Raw genomic sequence first — 19,231 nt, forward strand, 5'->3', positions numbered from 1 at the left:
GTGACCTCTCGCTCTTTTTGCCTTTCTTCTTTTGCTTGCAAAGGTCCATTGGGAGGGCTTAGTCACATCACTTCTTTCTTTTTCCCCTTTGTCCTCTGCCAGTTTTTTGTTTTGGCTGTTAAAACAGCAATAAAGTAGATTTTGACAGCTTAGGGAATGACCTGTCCTATTTTTGGTTTCCAGGGAAATGGGTTTCATAGTTCGGTGGTACTGGCTGGCAACTCTGACCTTGGGATTCTGCTGGTTTAATCCTTGTATAATTCCACTGTGCACCACAGAGTTAGTTTTAGTATGCATAAGTATGCATCAGTTGAGAATCAGACACGCTGTTTTCCTGGGCTTTAAGGTTGACTGCCTTTAGTTATTACACACCTTTACACGAAGGGAGAAGGGGAAGATGCAATGAGCCTGACCTAATCCATTCTTCCACATGGGGAGTAGGGGCAGAGAGAAAAATCTGTTTTTCTTACATTCTTTCCCTCTGCCCATCAAGGAGTCAGGTAGTCATCAGCTGTGACCTTTTGCCACTCCATTCACTTCATTGATTACAACACATTCAAAAACAATTAGGCAAATTGATGGAATAAAAAACCATCAAGGGTGTTAAATACAGTTGGCTACTTTATCAGGAATTGTCAAGCTGTAACTCCAGGAGCTTATGGAGTATCCTGGGGAAGCACTGCCTGGTTCTGCTGCGCTGCCCCTGCTGTCTGTGCCTGGAGACTTGTGAGATGGACAGCCATGGAGACTGGAGCAGCTACTCCTGTGTGTGGTATGAGAAGGGCATGGGTGGAAATGAATGAGGAATCCTGTCTGAGCAAACACCCTCAACTTCTGTTCCCCTTTAAAAAGGACTAGAAGGGAAAAACCCTGAAGGAAAGAATAAAGAAGAAAAGGTAAAGAAAAGAGGAGGCATAAAAACCTATAGCTGAAATAACTTTTTTTTACTAAATGTTTTCTGCTTTAATTGAAAACACCGAAGGAATCTGGAGTACTGTAACTACTGCCTGTGACTGATGCTTCTTGGACTGACTTTGGACTTTATGAAGGGCTCAGTCTGCCCTGTGAGAGGATTTCTGGAATCACTGCATTGCCAGAGTTTTCTAGCAGGGGCACTGCATACTCCAGCAAACAGGGATTTTGCTGGTATGGCTGCACACTAGTTCCTTGAGAAAGTAAGGGTCAAAACCAAACCCCATGTAGTTAGGCATCACTCCCTACTCGGTATGGTTGTAGTAGAAAAGTTTTAAAATGAGGTCTTTCTTGTGCTCTTATCATTGCTTGCTGTTGTTACCACTCTGTACAACATTTAGTTTGAAGTTGCTTCTGTCTTTTGTTAGGATGTGCAAAGCACTTGTGTAAGATGGCTGGCTATCTACAAATACTAGGATAGAAGAGCTCTGGTAATAATGGGTGCCCATGTTATATTTACCATAGAGTAATGTGCAACTAAACAGGTTTTTCTTAATTGCCTGAACCAAGCCTTGCTCTGTGGAATGGGTTTGACATTGGTGCTATGGGCTGGTGCCACTACTTTCTGCTGGCTTCGTAATGTTGGAAAGTGCTTTCTTATCTTCTTATTCTACACTCCTCACATCTGCACAGAGTCTAGGCATTTATGCTTTACTACATATAGTTGGCAATATTAGGGGAAAAAAGTGTTTTGCAGCTCTCTTGAAATGAAAGGCTCTTATGCATTAGGTGTAATGGGCGTGTACTGCTCACTGAAAAATAAACCTCTTGGGTGACAAGGCCTGTCATTTCAGAGTGAAGAGAAAATAGCTAAAATCATGCATTTGATGGTTTCTGTTCCCACTCTTGCAAGTAAATAGAGAGGAGGACTTCCTGCTAAGCAGCTGAAGTTATTGTTGTCTTGGAGCTGAAGAAACTGGAGTCAATAATCCTGACTCAGGGACTCTTGACACTGGTTTCAGTAGAGGATGGATTCTCCTCAGAGCCTGTTCAACACCATCATAGTAACCTTAACAATTAGCATGTTCAAGAAGGTCCTAGGTAAGATTTTTTTCCTCTGATCTCATTGATTTAGACAACGTGTTGGCCAAACCAGACTGTCACGTATTGCTGCACACATAAACCCACGTCATAGCTGTAAGCTGTAACCCTTTAGTCCACAGGATGTCAGCGCAACTTGCAGAGAAGACTCCCCTGGCCTGAAGTGCATATTGCCAAGAAAAAAGCAGTAGCATTGATGGCTGTCTCTAACAGTCATTCGTGCAGGAGAAATGTATGCAGGCTTGGTCAGGTAAGATTACTACTGATTTTTAACTGAATTCTAGGTTCAAGGGGTGGGGGGGGAAAGAAAGGCCTTCTACACTCCTGTTTTCTACCTGAGGGACTGTCCTACTTATGCAGAGCTATGTTCCAGCTCCTAGTAAATAGTTGTGGTGTTGTTTTTTTTTTTCCTTCTGGCCCATCTAGGAAGAGAAAGTAGAAAAAGATGTATTTTATGTTACTTTTTTCCCCTTCTTATTAATAATAGACTTAAGCTGAAAAATAAGCAGTTAATGCTTCATTTTTATTGAGAGGAAATATTACTGTGTGGACAGATCAGTGTTTGTTTACACTGTTTAAACAGTGCTATGCAACTGTTTTATGTGCTTACAGGATATCAAACTACTCTTCATGTTACGTGTTAATAAAAAAAGTGATTTTTTTGGACACTCCAGAAATGAAGTGCTACCAGCCTCATTGTATTCTTCTGTGCTTTTCAGTGGGGAGTGCCTTGCTTCTAATGTGAAGCTAAAGAGGATTGTGAATATTAAAAAGCAGCATGGCCAGCTAGAGTTAAACATTCAGGATGAGACATTAACTTAAACCACATGTGAAATGCAGCTGTTTCTGCTGAGGCTTTCGTCAGTCTGTGCTCAGAAGATTGGTGGGTTTTAATATGTGGTCTCAAGCAGAGCCAATAGAAATGTGTGGAAAATGTGTGTGAAATCAGCCTGTATCCATGGGGGGTCTGTGGTGGTTCATGTAGCGTTTTATTTGTGTTAATATAAATAATGGTGATAATACTTATCTCATCACAAAATACCTTTATTTCCAAAGCATACATAAAAAGGAATGATCAGATAGCATGTAGGCACAGGTTACTGTGATTCACCAGATCTAGTTAAGTCATGTCCCAATTTTTTTTTTAGTTGATCAGAACAAGCAGAAAGAGGAAACCATGAACTAAAAATCCTCTACAGAAAAATGAGACATCTGAGACCACCTGGTCATAAAGCCACTGAAGACTGATGCTTCTGAGTCAAACTCTTAATGCCACTTAACATTTAGGTGCTAAGGATGACTATGGATCAAAGAGCTGCTGAATCACAGCTGCTGAAAGAGAAATCGCTGTGCCTGTGAGCAGGGATGAGCAGATACTTGAAAGCTGATTTGTTAACAAAGTGTGTTGTGTAAATTCAACCAAATGAAAGGTTAAGGGATAGGGAAGGTCTGCTACTAGCCATGAGGAGGGCCAAACTTTTCTTGGCATGGGAGCTGAAGGCACTGGTGAAGTTTAATGGATTGTGCTCAAATGTGTTTCTGACAGAATGGTGGCTGGACACTGTACAGATGTCATACTGCCCTAATTAACTACATGTGCAGCTATTACAAATGTGAAGCTGAGATCCTCGGGGTCTTGCAGGCAAAGCCTTCATAAAGGTGTGCTAAAGCAAAGCCTTCCGCTGACTATGCCAGGAGGAGATGTGATAAGCCTTTCACAGCTGGAAATCACTCCTGTACATGTGTGTACAATGATAACATACCAAATTCGGTAATAATGGTAGAGCAGAACTTGAACAGGAAGGGAAGATATCTAGATTCACTGAAGTTCTGCCCTTGCGTGTAGACATAATAGGATATGGTAGACATAAAGGACAGCTTTAGAGTAGTTTTTCACTCAATACAAAGGCAGCTTGAGTAAAGGGAGAGAAATCGGAAACCAAAGGAGGTGGTGGAGGCTTATTAAGTGTGAATTTTTTTTAACCCCTGATAAGAAATAAAAGTGATTCAGACTTTATCAGCTCTCTGTAACTTTCAGAAGTGTGAAGGGAAGTAAAAGTAGCAAAAAGGCAAAGGTTCATTTTATAATGACAGTCTTTGAGATACTCATTTTGTTTGAACAGGCATAACCAGAGAGCAAATGGAGAAGAGCTCAGGGAACAAAACTCAGTTGACTCCATACAGGAAAAGTTGGAGGGAAGAACTGAAAGGTAAACACAGTTACAAGTCAAGAAGGATAAAGTGTGGCTTAGTGGAAAAAGGCAGGGGAATGGCAGCATGGATTCTTGGTTTTTGCTTGTACCTCAAGAAATTGCAGGGGGGCAAAACACTGATGAGCTCTTAAATAAAATAAAAGAGAATGTTTTGTAAAGTGCATGTCAATCCTTAGTGAAACACTGTATTATAGTGGCAAATTATTAATATGTGTAATAGGAGTACCTATAGCGCTATTCCTTGTAGACATTGGAGATTAAAAAAAACCAAACCAACCAAAAAACCAAACCACCAATTCCCCACCCCCCTCACCAATTCTGCCCATATTGGAGGGCAAGAATTCCCCTTTGGGTCCAGATGGTGTAATAGTTGCTGTAACAACAGGGCCAAGAGGAGAAAAAATTTCATCGTATTTGAAAATCTTCAATCTAGAAATGCAGTTAAATCGATATTAGCACAAGCACATGCAATCACTTGAAGAAAGAGCAGTTTCACCTACTGAAGAACCTCAAATGAGCATTTGATATATGAAACTTGTTCAGCCCTGGCACGCAGGCTTGCCTAAGGGGATGTACTGTAACATAGCAGCCAGAAGCTTGGAACCCATGTGAGATCTTCACTTTGGCAGCCCTCAAAAGCAGTGCAAACAGACTGATGTTTCTTAACCTCAGAAAATCAGCAGCAACAGTGATGAACAGCATCAAACACAAACTCTCCTTTCCACCAAACATGCTGTGAAAAGACTTAACAAGAACTAAAGAGCTTCCTGCAGGGGGCTGTCTAATTCCCATCAAAGTAATCTCCTGAAGGGTAAAGGAAAATGAGGGAAGGTTTATTGCTAGCTCTGATTTCTTTTTTCAATTTTTTTTTTTTTTAACTCAATCATGCTTCTGGCAGGAAAAATAAGATCTGTCCTAGCTGTTTTCTCTCTGAACCTTACTGCTGGTGCTAGCCCCCTTCCATGATACCTATAGCATTTAGAGCATACAGGCTGTCTCATCTTTGTCTTCGGTATATACCTCTTGTTTTTCTGCTCTGTGTGGAGTAGTGTCATTTGTTTGTATGGGCCACAGGAGGAAAAAAAAAAAAAAAGCCATGGTATGATTACATGCAAACTTCTTTTTGGACAAACTTTCTCCCTTTAGTTCAAAACTCTTTACAGAGGTAATTAAACTCAGCTAGAATTGTAAATGGGACTGGATAAATAACTTGAAGGAATTAATGTATGGGATTATATTCGGCTTTTTACTTCTCTTACGAATTGTTCTGGGAATAAACTGCTTGTTTATCTCTGATGTTTTAATGTGTCTGTTCAGAATCTTCAAGGAAATTTAATGCATTTATCATAAATTCAGTGCACAAATTTTCAGGTATACCTGGAAACATTGTATATTTATATTTTTCAATTGAATGAACTTGGCTGCTTCAAATTATGTTTCCACTGCAAATACTAGCAATTTACTTTTCAAGTCTGTTCTGCAATATTCATTTAAAGATACTTGTTTCAGAAGTATTTGTGCCAGATAAACTGTTTGCTAGAATATTTGTGGAAATCAAATATGGTGTGAGGAGTAGGACTGGCCAGAAACAATCAAAGTTAGTTTAGTCTGAAACTCAGACAAATGTTGACAAAATGTTATTTATTGTTCTGTGTGCACTAGTTTGGTTTTGGTTTATTTTAAGTAATTAGCTAATGGCAGTCATCAGCTATTTTCTTTATTGATAGAAATACTATGTAGAGGCCGTTCCTTCCAGATTTCAAATTAAAAAAATAGCACAAACAAATTCTGGAATAACACAAATTTTCAGTAGTATTGTAGAAGTTTTTACAGAGGACAAGCATCATGATGGTGTGGTGGTAACAAGATATTTGGCTTTGTTTATTCACGTTTGCTTTCAACACCTTTTTCCACTACTTCAGAATTATGGTAGAAATATTTTTTCTGCTGAAAAGTATAGAGATGGTGGTGATATGTCTTCTGAGCTGGGTACCACACAACTGGGATAGTAGTCTTAATTTACTAAGATTGATTACAGATTCCACTCTAAGCTATGAAAACTGTTCGTATCTTCTAGATCCTTCAGACCCTGAGTCTGGTGGTGTGTGTAGCAACGTTCCTCAGCTCTAATTACAAATGAAGTGGTAAGGAATGCATCTCAGACAACAGTAGCGTAGGGTGTGGAAGAATTCATGGGACAGTAGGAACAATGAGCGATTCTAGGATCATTTTGGAGACACTTCTTACTGAAGTTCCCTAATTTTCTATCCTCTGTGAGTTAATATAATAATGGTCAGAGAAGAGGTATTTTTATATATGTAAATGTTTTGGCTGTTTGAAAATCAAACTTATTCTTCAATTTTGTATCCCAGTGCAGGCAGACCTGCTGGGCTGCTCCAAAATGATAAATTGATAAAAGTTCTAATATGAGGAACTCAACAGGAAAAAACCAAAATGAATTAGCTTGCTGAGACATGGCTAACATCATTGAGTTTATATATGTTTCATTAAACTGAGACTTGACAGCTTTATGAGGAAACAGTGGGGTTTGCAGTGTATGAAGAACCTGTAATACTGCCAAGGCTGATCAGGTCCTGTGCCATAGAGCCTATTTAATAGACAAATATTTGCACAGTGAAAATGTCATTTTAAACGACTGGTTTGATAATCCCTTAAGCTTTTAAATGATCTGCAAAGTCTGGAAATTCTACCCTGGTGTTTAAAATCTGGTGGCACATCAGATAATCAAAGCAAATTAAAAAAGATGGGTTAAGCTTTTTTCCGAAATCAAGGATTTTTTCGTGACTCCTGCTGCTTCTTTTACCCATCAGTTTTCTGCCATGTTTCTGGGGAATGTAGCTGGAATTGGAGTGATGTCTGTTCTCTCTGTGGCACGTTCAATTTGCGTTCTACATACACATTTAGTTTGCAGGACACTTAACTTGGATCCACATTTGTGCTTAGGTTGTGGGTCTAAATATTTTCATGTTCAAACTTGCCTTGCCTGCCTAAAAAATGAGTAATAGTGATAAATAAAATCAAGGCTATTTTCATAGTTTGGAGTTTTTTTCATTGCCTGCTGCAATATGAAGAACAATATTAGCTCATATTGCAGTGACAAGTTAGTGAGTTCATTAGAATTTGTCAGTAGTGAGTTAATCAGCCATTTGTGATTATCAGAATGATGCACCAGATTCTTGCAATGTGTTTATCCCACTGCAGCCTCTCAATCTTGGTAATTTAGTATGGAGAACCCAGGCATATGCATCTGACTGTAACCAGCAGTTAAAGGAGGTTAATGAGTAAATCTAGTTTCATTTGACTGAATTTTAAAAGATTAAATTAAATGAGTTTCAGGTTCCCTCTTGTTCCAGCTGCTGTATAAAGCAAAACTTGAATTTACCTTAAGAGAAGTGGGACTGAGACCTTTCATTTCACCATTCCCCTTTTAGTCTTTGCTTCTCTGATCCATGACCTTATCTTGCTTTTTGCCACTTTCTCCACAAAAGTCAGGAGCCAGTTTGAACTTGGAAAGAAAAAGAGATCACAACATAAGAGGTCTATATCATACTGTGTATTTCAGAATGCTGATCTGAAAAAGCTGATAGTGAACAAGAGCAATAGGGGAGCAAAGGCAAAATATTCCAAGAAAGAAAAGGTTAAAGAGGTGACAAGACAGCGAAAACACAAAAAAGGATAAGTACAGCACCTATTTTCCTCTCCCATACTTGTATTTAATGGAGAGGTTATGACATAGCAGGTGATTTAGGAAATATCACAAAAACAATCAAAATGGTTACAAAGAGATTTAAATAATAGCAAAGCTACCCAGGTTCTGATTAAAAATAGTATCATGTGTCAGTAAGTACATGTTTCCCTTAGAATCTATATTTTAAAAAGCTAAATTTCATAAATTCTCAATGCTAAATTTGCATAAGACAAAGCAATATTTGGCAGTGTGAATGATCAGATTCAGGGACAGATGCCCTCCACAGCATTTTAACGCTAATTGCAGCACAGCAATGTGTCAAGACTGGGCAAAGAATTTACTGGGGTGAGAAGCAGGAAGGAAAAAAAAAAAAAAATCTTTAAAATTGCATTAATGGAAACAGCAGGCAGGTGGCAATAATCAAATAGGTTTAATTGTCCAAGGAGCTCATGGGAATCAATTTGCTGTGATTATTACCCACATGTTGTAAGGAAGAAATAGCAAATTAAATAGAATGACACAAACAGTAGTAAACTATACCATAGGATTCCCATGGAGAGCTTGCAGCAGTTCTGTCCTCAAGGACATGCTGTTTTGGGTAATTCAGTCCTGGAGAAAACAGAGGAGATGCCAGTCAGGCAATGAAACACAGTTGTTATTATTAGAGCATACATGGAGCCTAACCTGGTAACCAGATATATTTTGGGTTTGGGTAGATTAGAAAACTTACAGATCCACAGTGTAATGGATTGATTTCTCCTTTAGAACTCCCTTGATATTAAATAATAGCTTACCCTGAAACACTCTTGCTATTAACTTCCCTTCTTGTCTATACAAAGCCATACTAGGAGACCACTCTAGACCACCTATCTCCAGACTTACTTGACCTAACAGATCAATAGTTTTCCCATCCCAGAAAGTTTTCAGCATTTAAAAAAAAATAAAAATGTTTCTAACTGAAATTTAACTGAGACCTACTGAATTTTTGAGAGAAGGCTCATTCAGAGCAGTTAGGATTCAGCTAACTCACTCTATTGACAGAGGACATTGGCAAAGCACCTTCGGGCTTTTGGCTTGCCTAATTCAGAGTTGCATGAGGAACTCAGAGTGGGATTTAGCTGACTAAACATAGGGAATTAGTACCATTGGAGATGCCTTAAACTCTCTCATCTGACTTCCACTGTTGCTCCAGCTGGGCACCTCTTCCAGGTCTGCAATTCTGTTATATCTGCAGAAAAGATATCTCATACCAAGGTATTTGAAATGGTATAGAGTCCCATATTTAGGCAGATGAATACTGTCTCAGCCTTCTATATGCTATATGGATGCCCCAATCAATATATTGTAGGCTTTTCAATAGGATATAGTTGCGTACAACAGGCTAGGGATGAATCTCTCAAAGTATTTGCTGTTGGCATTGCTCTATTCTGTATAAATAACTATCCCTTGATACAGGAAGGGCTGGCTTCCTAGACCAAAAGGTGAAGTATTTGCTGGGGAAGTGAGAGACTGAGGGGGTTTAAATTCCTGGTCTGAATGAGGCAGACCAGGTTTGAACCTGGATCTTCCACATCCTCAGGAAGTGCCTTAATCATTAGGCCTTCAGCTAATCACAGCCCCTGAGTTAATTCGTGCCAGACCTTAATTATTTGAAAGTAATGCATTTCTGCAGAGAAGCTTTGATTTTTAAAGAAATGGCATTTCTAAAATGAAGAATCATTTTCAATGAAAGAATCCTGACTAATTAGGACATTGATTGCTATGGGTCTCTCAGACAGGATATTCCCTTTTCTTTTAAAGTGAAGCATTCAGAAAACAAGTACAGAGTTTGTCTTTGAAATAAAAGAATATTAATAACTGGATCTCTGCTTCCCAAGAGAGAAACTTTTAAATAGTTTAGAGTGGTTGGGATGCCCAACTAAAAAATCCCATCCTGCATAACCAGACTGATTTCACAATTCACATTTGGGTACTTAGATATCTCAGGTGCCAGGCTTGCTGACTCTGCATTATCGTTTGTTTGCTGGTTTCTCTCCCTGGCACTTTCCCACATTTTCCACGGGGTAATAGCTAAATGTATTCCAGTGAAGCATCTGTACAACAACCTTCAGCAAGAGGACTCAAATGATGATGTAAAATCTGCACAGTCGATTTAAAACTAATCCCAGTTTATATCTGAGAAGTATTAATTGATATCTGCACAATATACATGTTATTTGGTTTGCCTGACAAGATACTAGGAGATAAACTAAAGGTCTAGGAGATAAACTAAAAAGCACACATTAACACTAAACTCTAATCTTTAGAGTAATGGGATCAATTTATAGATTTGGCTCAGCATATAGATTTTGGAAAACTTATTTTAAGTCTGCACTGGGAGCATATTTAGTCAATGTAAATGTTTTGATTTATGTCACCATTAACTTAAAAAAATGTATAGTCGTTTGGAAAATAAAATTCATATACCACATATCTCAAGTCATGTAACTCTTTCCTCCCCCTTTTTTATACAAAATTTACCAAAAATAAAAAAAAAACCTTTCTCTGTTTCATTATCCTTTAAAATCAGTCTTATAAGCTAAACATGTGCAGTGACGAGTATTCTTTTATAAAAGCTTTACCACATGAATTTTCTGCACTAAATAAACAGTTCTTAATTATGGCTACCACCTCTGGCAACTACCCATCATTCTTTAATAAGCGATAGCATGTGATTTACAGAATATACGGTAAAAAATTTAGAAATTAAGTACTTGAATCATATATAAATTGCCTAGTTTTGTATACCTTAGCAATTGTACATAGTTAGTATGACAGGTTACTCAAGACTTACTTAGGTAATATGCTAGCGTATGCTAATAATAACAACATTAGGCACAAATAGCCTTCACTGTGTTTGTGCCTAGAAATACCTCGTATTGTGATAGCAAAATTACTATTTGGAATTGAATTAATTTCTTTGTGTTTTTACAATGGCCTGTTCTGAAAAGAGAACGGAATTTAGAGGATAAATAAATAAAAGGAAATATCTGTGTGTTTTGGTTATGTGAGACACCTGTGTGAATAAGGGCAGACTTTCATTATTGTCTTTTCTTTAGTCATGTATGTTGACTTTTCTGAGACACAGGCCAAATTCCAGCATGAGCACAAAGATATTTGACTCAATGTCATTAGATTTTCACGAGAAGAGTGCTCGGTTCGCAAAAAGACAGACCATAATACCTTCTTAAATATATAAAGCATTGCTTCAGAAACCTCTGTTTCACAGCTGTTGTGGTGCAGGAATGAACAATTTTAGTCATATTCCCCATAACATCAGCTGTATTGGAGACTGACCAACGTAAAAGGCTGGGATTCAAAGTTACTTCTAGTAAGTATCAATAACTTGGAAGAGACTGTTGTGTGGAAGTTTCACCTTTGCCATTAGACTTAGCGCAGTCACTCCAATTCATTTTCTTTTCGTGGGGGCCTTATTGAACCCATTAATTGTCAGAATATGCTGTTGAACTAGAACTTTTTCGACCCAAAGGACAGCAAATAAAAATGCATCGAGATATTGCCTGATAAAACAATGCCTAGGCCAGGGTAACACAACTTCTGCAGCACCAGCCAAGTGAAGATCTGTTTATCTGTTTTGCTGATTTTTTTTTGATTATTAAAACATTTGGGTTTAGTTGTGCTTTGAGAGAGTGGTAGTGGATGGCTGTTAAATCTCCAGCAGTTTGTCTTTATAAGTGTGCGTTTGTGGCAGACCCGTACAATTCTAAAACTGAAATGTATTGATGTGTGTTAGTAAAGACCAACCAGTGCCCCACGGCTAAAGTTAAGTGCTACTGCAGTATAAATAAGAAGGGACGGATTATTGACCGCTTGAGTGTCAAACATTTTCCATTATCCTCTTACAGCTTTGTGAAAGGCTAAAATATAATTCTCCATATCCAAAATAATCACCTACTCCCATTGTTTTAATGGTAGAGGCCAACATCAAAATTTCAAGGTTCAAAAGCAGTAGTTGCTGCAAGACCTGGGGAGTCCAGGTGCAATGTTAAATGTGAATCGTTTGCTTATTTCTTTTCCTTTAGGAAACAGCAGCAGCAGAACATTAGGGCACTACGTTTAAGAGAAAAGAGAAAAACTGTCATTTTCTAACTGTGGCATCATAGAGACTTTGCTATAGGCTGTGTGTTTCAAAGATGGATGTGAGTGTGTTCCTGCACCCTGTAATAAATGTCAAGACTGAACTTTCTATACCTCAGCCCCAAGGCAGTAGGATGAGAACAGGGACACTTTTATTTTGGGTGGCTGCAGTCTCTTTGCTGAAGTTCAGGTATAAGAAGGAAGAAGCTGCCCACCTCCAGTCCAGAAATGATGAGCATCCCATTGGCAGAGTTAGTGAGGTTAGATTTAGATCCATGGAGGAGGGAAATAACTATCGGGGCAGCTAGAGTTGGGACTGGCTGGACAAGGAAGCTGGATTGGAAGGAACTGTAGTGCTCAGAAGATGTCTGAGTAGATGAGCTTGGAAATAGGTAAGCAAGAGAAATAAGACTGTGGTGAGGTATGAGAGGCAGGAAAGGGTTCTGCCTGAAGGAGATGGCTGGGCTGTCGCTGTGATGAAAGACTGCGTGAAAATCCATGTTCCTAAAATAAGAGTAGGTGAAACCTGTGCCGGCCTCTGTACTGCTTTCCAACTGTGAGCGCTTTGATTGTGGAAATGTAGTGTATGAACACGGCGGATGGATGTGTTTGTGTGCCTGTGTCCGACATACAGATTATCACAGTAACAGCCAAGAATTACTTTTCAGTAATAAAGCTTTCTCATTAAATCCTTTTAAAATGTTTCAAGCTTAACGTTCTCACGGCTGGCACAGTGCTATTTCACAGGAGTGGCCTTTGGGAAATCGGTTAATTCCTTTAAAACTGGTCGCATTTTTAAAACCAAGCTTTAACAATCTTAGAGAAAGGTAAAATGACTTCATCCTTGCATCTGATGCCAGAAACAAGTATTTTGTGCTATACAGTATTTATTTAAAACTGTTAACAGTACTGTATTTTTAAATATATATTTGAACTTTCTGATTCTGTTCAGGGAAAGGAAAACTTAACTCTGTAGCATTTAGCAATCACGATTATGAAGTGTTTCACATAACAAATATAGCATGTAATGGTGCTGTTTATGCTATAAAAGCATTTATGCTTTATATATGTGTATAGAAAATCATAACAGTAATCACATGAATATAAATCAAAAGTAAACCAATGCCATGCCTGATGGGTAGATACAATTCAGACAAGTACCTTTTGATAAAGCGATGCCAGAAAACATCATCCAAGATAATCAGAAATGTGTATTCTTAGGAAATAATCAGAAATACATCTTATATTAACTGAGACTCTCATTCCTTTATGCGAACGCAGTGAAAATGGATCTGCTTGATAGTGTTGAAATGGAATTGGCTTATACAGTTGAAATGCATAGAAGGTATAGCTCAGTGACAGCTGAGCAGCATGCCACATGAGTAAAGCTGTGTGTGTGTAACATTATGGGATGAATGTCCAACCTCAGTCCTCTAATCCTGATACGAGATATGGGGATATTTAGTGCCTAATTAAAGATATTAACTGGCTGCTCTGTGCCATTATATACAACGTTGGTCTTCCCAGGGCTGTCAGTCTAATGTAGTGGTGTTGAGCAAAGTGGCGCAGGATGCCTGCGAGAATTCAGTCTGGAGAATTTGAAAGTTAAATGTAAAATTAATTCATTATTTTCACAGATGTAATTCTGTTCATAAATGGTAAGGAAAAAATTAGAAATGCCAAGTCCTGTCATGATTTCAGAAGAAATTTTCATCTTTACATCTTTGCTTCTTTTGGCAAAACTTAGCTGGAAATGCTTGGAAGAATATTAGACATACTTATACGTTATAGTAGTTAGCTCCTAATTATTGTGTTTATATACTAACAAAAAATGTTCTCCTGTGATCTGTTCTTCAGATTCATATGTCATATGGCTCTTGAAGAATCAAACATTCTCATACAAAAATGCTGCTAGTACCTTGCACTTCTATGTGGACCATCTTTGATTTGAACAAGTCACATTTAGGAATTGTTTGGCTCATTATGACTGGAACATGGATATCTGTCTTAAGAAAAGGCATGACAGAAGGAAGACGTGATTGGATTCAGTAATATAGTCCTCTAATGAGATGAGATGTTGTGCTTTACTTTATCTGCACGTTTGCCTGAGGTATATGTTTCTTCAAACCCATAAACTTAAAATGTGTCATCTAAAAAATATTATGCCCTGGTTGCAGGAAGTCTGGCAAGCAGTGCTTGAAGTGAATTGAGACTCTTAATTCCTTCCAGTACATATAGATAACAATGAGTTTCATTCTGTAAAATGCATGGTAGTCTACTGCTCCCGGGCCTAAGCTTGATATTATTGATGTCTGGTGTAACTTTGAAAAAAATTCTACTAGGAAATACATTGTGGGAGGAAGAATGTGAATGGTTAACACCTTGTTTCACACCCCTGCTTAACATCTTTTGGGGTTTGTTACTAATAAAAAGACATGCAAGATTTTTATTTCATAGGAAATAACCTGCTTCTGTTTATAATTTCAAGAAAATAATAATAACCTTCATCATGTGATCATTTCCACTATAGTTTGCTAAGATGTACAAATAAGGAGTTTTGACAGTGAGCAACGGGAGTTGCTCTGGTTTTCTGGTTGCTCTGGTTTTCACTAGAGTTTGAGAGTCTTTTATGAAAACTTCTGTGATTAATTCTCAGTTATTAATTATAATTCATGCTAAAATGGAGAAAGGAAATAAATACAGAAATTATGACTCAGATTTTTTTTTTTTTTTTTCCCCAGGACATCTCAGCAGGTCTTTGAAATAATGTTGGCACAGACATTGAGAAATCCACATTCTATATGTGATACATACATACAAAGCTTATGTTTGTTCTCCTTTTTGAAAGGACTGAAGATTTATCTTGAGGAAATCCTTGACTAACTGGGAAAACTTCCAAAATGTTTTGTAAGGTATGTTTGAATTCTTTGCCTACATCCACTTCAGAAAGCTTTGGGAATTATGAATAGAAAATGAGCTCTTTGTGACAATCTGCGCTGGTGAAGAAATACAGAAAATTTCAGCCTTAATGTATAGATGAGACAAATATTTAATAATACTAATAGGGAGAAACAGAAAAAAATGGCTTAAATCCAAGAATTTTGAAATGTTATATCTTACTTCCATGTTTGAATTTTCAGTTTCACTTGATGCAGCAGTGAGCAGTGTGTAACAGAAATGGGTGGATTTTGCTTATTGCCTGGGCTGATGCTTGTTATACATTTCCACAGAGCAACCCGAGATTTAGTATAATTTTAGTATAAATGCATTATGGGAAGTGAAGGGCAGTTGCGTATCCCAATTCCTTCTGGGAACTGAGGGTAAAAGCAGTGAAACTACAAGTCCTTTGAAGGTGAAGGTGGATAAAAGAGATTTAAAGCAAAACATTTTGATTTATTTTGGAATAATTCATGTTTGAATTTCACTTAACTGTAATGGTGGTTTAGGATTGGAAAACTGGTAGCTAGGTAGAGGAAAGAAACCCAAATTATTGCCCAGTGAGAAGATGGCAGAATTCAACCATTTTATATTTTGTTTGGCAGAAGCAAAGGACACAAAGCTTTAAGAAACTAAGTTTTGTTAGTTCTGCTGTACATAGAAAAACACTGCTGAGCTGAGAGCTGTTTTCTGAGAGCTACCAATGTTCAGCTGTTTACTCAGCACAGAAGGCAGTAAAAGTGTTGGGTTTTTTCTAATATTTTTTTTTCTATTTTAGCATATTTTTCTAATATTTCTAAAAATTCTTTTATACTTTTTTCTATTTTTATTTTTAAATTTCAAAACTGCTCAACTTTTGAGCAAAAATTAGACCAAGATATTTCACCTAAAGTGTAAAAGCTTTTGAAAGTTACTAATGAACAAATGAGTGCTGAGGATGAAGGAAAAAAGGGGAAATGTAGGTTTCAGATTTACCAGTGCTCTTTTCAGTGTTATTACTGGCTAAAGGATTTGCATTCCATTCATGCTACATCTATTAGATGATCTGGGAAATAAACTGTTTTACAAATATCTTAACATTTTATCGGAACACTTATCTTCTACAGCTATTTCTGTAAAGCACTGTATGCTAAAGCACTCATGATCTTTTAGAACACAAGTACCTATGCCAAATGAAGTAAGCAGGTGACCTAATTGACTGTGTACAACTAATAGTACAATTAACAGTAACCGATTTGTTGTGTTGTAAAAGCTATGTGTATAATTTCAGGATATGCTCCCTGAGGTTTTAAAACCTGTTCACATGATAAATATGCATTTCCTGTAAGGATAGTTAAAATGTCACTGCTTTAAAATCTTGGGACCTTCAGGGCTGGAAACAAATACTCTGAAACCCATTGGGAAGCTGGCAACATTTAATCACTAGAGGAAAAAGCTCCCATTTCTAGCTCTGTGGAGTGGTGTAATATTGATTTTTAAACCCAGTGCTCAATCTTTTTGGTTCAGCATTTGGGGCCAGTGTAACCTGGGGAGGGAAATGCTGTAACAGAGAATGTTGGTGAGGAGGAGGAAACCTGTTAAGGTGACAAAATAAATGTAAGCATCTTGCAGCTCTTGGATGTTTGACAAGTTCAAAATACTTGTGGCAGAAAAGTATTAATAGGTATAATACAAAGTCAAAAGTGTCTGGTAACTACAATTCATTACCTGCCTCTGATTTTTCCTGCAGGGACAGCATTTCCATGTACATCTTTTAAGAGAACTGGGATCATGCAGGTGGCTGCCTGCACTATTATCATAAAGGATTTCTGCTGTGAATCCCTAGTGGACCCTAGGGAAAGGACAGTGCTACATCCTGGACTTTGGACTGGGTATCCTGCCAGCATCCCTGTCTGAGGTGAGGTGGCTGGCTTGTGTGGGTTAGTATGGTGTGGCCCAAAGGAGTGAAGGTAGGAGGAATAGCATCAAACTCAAGTGTGCAACCTATTCTATGTTTCTGCATTTTTGTCCCTTTCTGCTTCTACAGTTATGCTTATTTCTCTTTCCGTGATTGTGCCAGTTTTCAGATGTCCTTTGATATTCACATTGCTGGGCTTTCAAAGCTTTGTTTCATTTCTCGTCATCTCCCTTGTAGACTGAGGTGGATTAGTGATTCTTTTAAGTCATGTTGGATTGAAATTTAGTTTGAAAAAAAAAATTATAAATATACTGCTAAATTAAACAAAATATTTCATGTTTGGTCAAACAAAACATTTCCTTCAATGTTACTGTTGTTATTCACTTTGGTGAAAATATGCCCAAAAGAAAAACCCAAATTGTTTTGGTAACACAGTAATTTTATTTTCTTTTTAGTGTTTTTGGCTTCTCCAACAAGCCCCAAAGTACTAATTATCCAGATCTATCACCAGCCTTCTCTTTACTTTCTGATGCTAGGGTTCAGTCCCTTTTTAAAAAGCTTAATTTGAAAGAAATACAGCCAAAGAACAACAAATATACTGTCTCATCCATAAAGGGTGATTATGATTCTTCGACTTGCTTGGAGAAAAAAAAGACAAATCTTTACCACTCACTCTGGCCTGCAGTCCTTTTGAGTTATGGATCTTTCATAACCAGGGAAGGAACTTAGCACTCACCCTTCATGGGTGAAATAGCCTATTCATATTCAGGAACATGTAGCAAACAATTATAAATGGATTTAAAGAGATGCCAAGATTATAGTCTGGAAATATCAATTATTATAAACTGGTTTGAGGTTCTTCCTCCCCCTCTCCTTGTATTTCATCTACAGAATCTAGCAGTGGCACCTAGACACTTAATATTGAATAGGACATTGGAATCATTAACAAGGCTGCAGAAATAGCATTACCTGTAAAATAAAATTTAAAAAATAAAATAAAGGACCTAAATTCTTTCCTATGGATGAAGTGGACAAGTTGCTATAATGCATTTCAGCTGTATCTGACTAGGATCACATTTTGCAGGACTACAGTCAGTGCAAGGTAACTTAAATAGGTTATCTGTGACTGAGAGAAAAATAAAGTACTTTATGGCATCTGAATTGCCATGATTTACAGTGCTTTAATGACAGTACAGTTTGTGCTTCCCGATATACCATACCCTCTTACCATCTTTATGGTAATGTGAGGATGGTGAGACAAAGACATGCCCTTACTCTACCCACCAATCATGAAACTGTAACATCACATCTGTCATGTCCCATTGTGCCACAGACAGCAACAGTGTCCTCTTCAAGTTCCACTTTCTCTGAGAACCCCTTCTGAGGGGATACCTATTCTGAGCAGGAGTCTTTCTCTGCAAATGAGAACTAGAAAATACAGCCTAGATTGACCTGAGCCAACTTCAGGCCCTGAACTGAGCCCTACTCACAGTCACTAGAGAGAGAGAAATAATCTGCTCTTTCTGTTGATTAGGATCCTAACCTAGATGTCTCTATTAGCTGTCTACAGTCACCAGGAATGAATCTCATCATATGAAATTTGCCAGTTTAAGTTCAAATTTAAAGAAGGATGGCCTGAAAGTAGAATTTTTAGCTAGGGATAATTAACATTCAAAAAGCTCCTGCATGGAGTAGATTAGAGTCAACCTGTCATCTTTCTCAACTGCTCACATAAGAGAACATCATTACTAGGGTACCAAGTAAAATAGCCTGAGGCTTCTTTAAGATACATTTTGCAGTAGTGCTGTGTAAGAATGAGAACAGATGGAAGTGAGTGGATGGTAGCTGTGTGAGGCACCCAGTGGCAGTGTAGTTACTGCCTCAAGTAAAGGAAAGGCAAAGGATAAAAGTCTGGAGATTGAAAGTGAAGTTGCCAGGAGATAAAATGGTGGAAAAGGTGTTTCTGTCAGGATTTGAAAAGACATGCCTGGAATAGCACTATCGCTATTTTTCCTAATTTACAGATAATATATTCTGCAAATGTCATTATGCTATGCGTTAGTAGTAAAAAAATACTATTTTTCCTGCTCTGTTTCCTCTTCCCCACTATGGGATAAAAGTGCTAAGAGGAGGATCAGAAGAGGAAAGATGAGGAGCTGTTGCTCGACTCTCTAACTCTGTCTGAAAACCCCACAGTGCAGTATGACCATTCTTGCAAAAACCACAAATTGGTTTCTGACAGTGCAGAATGGATAATAACCTTGCAAAAGCAAGTTCTTTCTAAATACCTAGTTGTAGTAGCTGTGAAGTAAACTCATTTGTTTC

General features: G+C 37.8%; 1 long non-coding RNA gene across 1 annotated transcript in view; it reads left to right on the top strand.

The window, feature by feature from the left end:
* LOC142602975 (uncharacterized) overlaps positions 1 to 14,979 on the top strand; it is a 48,490-nt gene extending 33,511 nt beyond the window's left edge. The window contains exon 3 of the long non-coding RNA XR_012836848.1: positions 14,921 to 14,979. This is a non-coding gene — a long non-coding RNA (uncharacterized LOC142602975). The remainder of the gene's footprint in view (positions 1 to 14,920) is intronic.
* The last annotated feature ends 4,252 nt before the right edge of the window (positions 14,980 to 19,231 follow it).

Source organism: Balearica regulorum, chromosome 9 (genome assembly GCF_011004875.1).
Source record: "Balearica regulorum gibbericeps isolate bBalReg1 chromosome 9, bBalReg1.pri, whole genome shotgun sequence".
NCBI lineage: Eukaryota > Metazoa > Chordata > Aves > Gruiformes > Gruidae > Balearica > Balearica regulorum.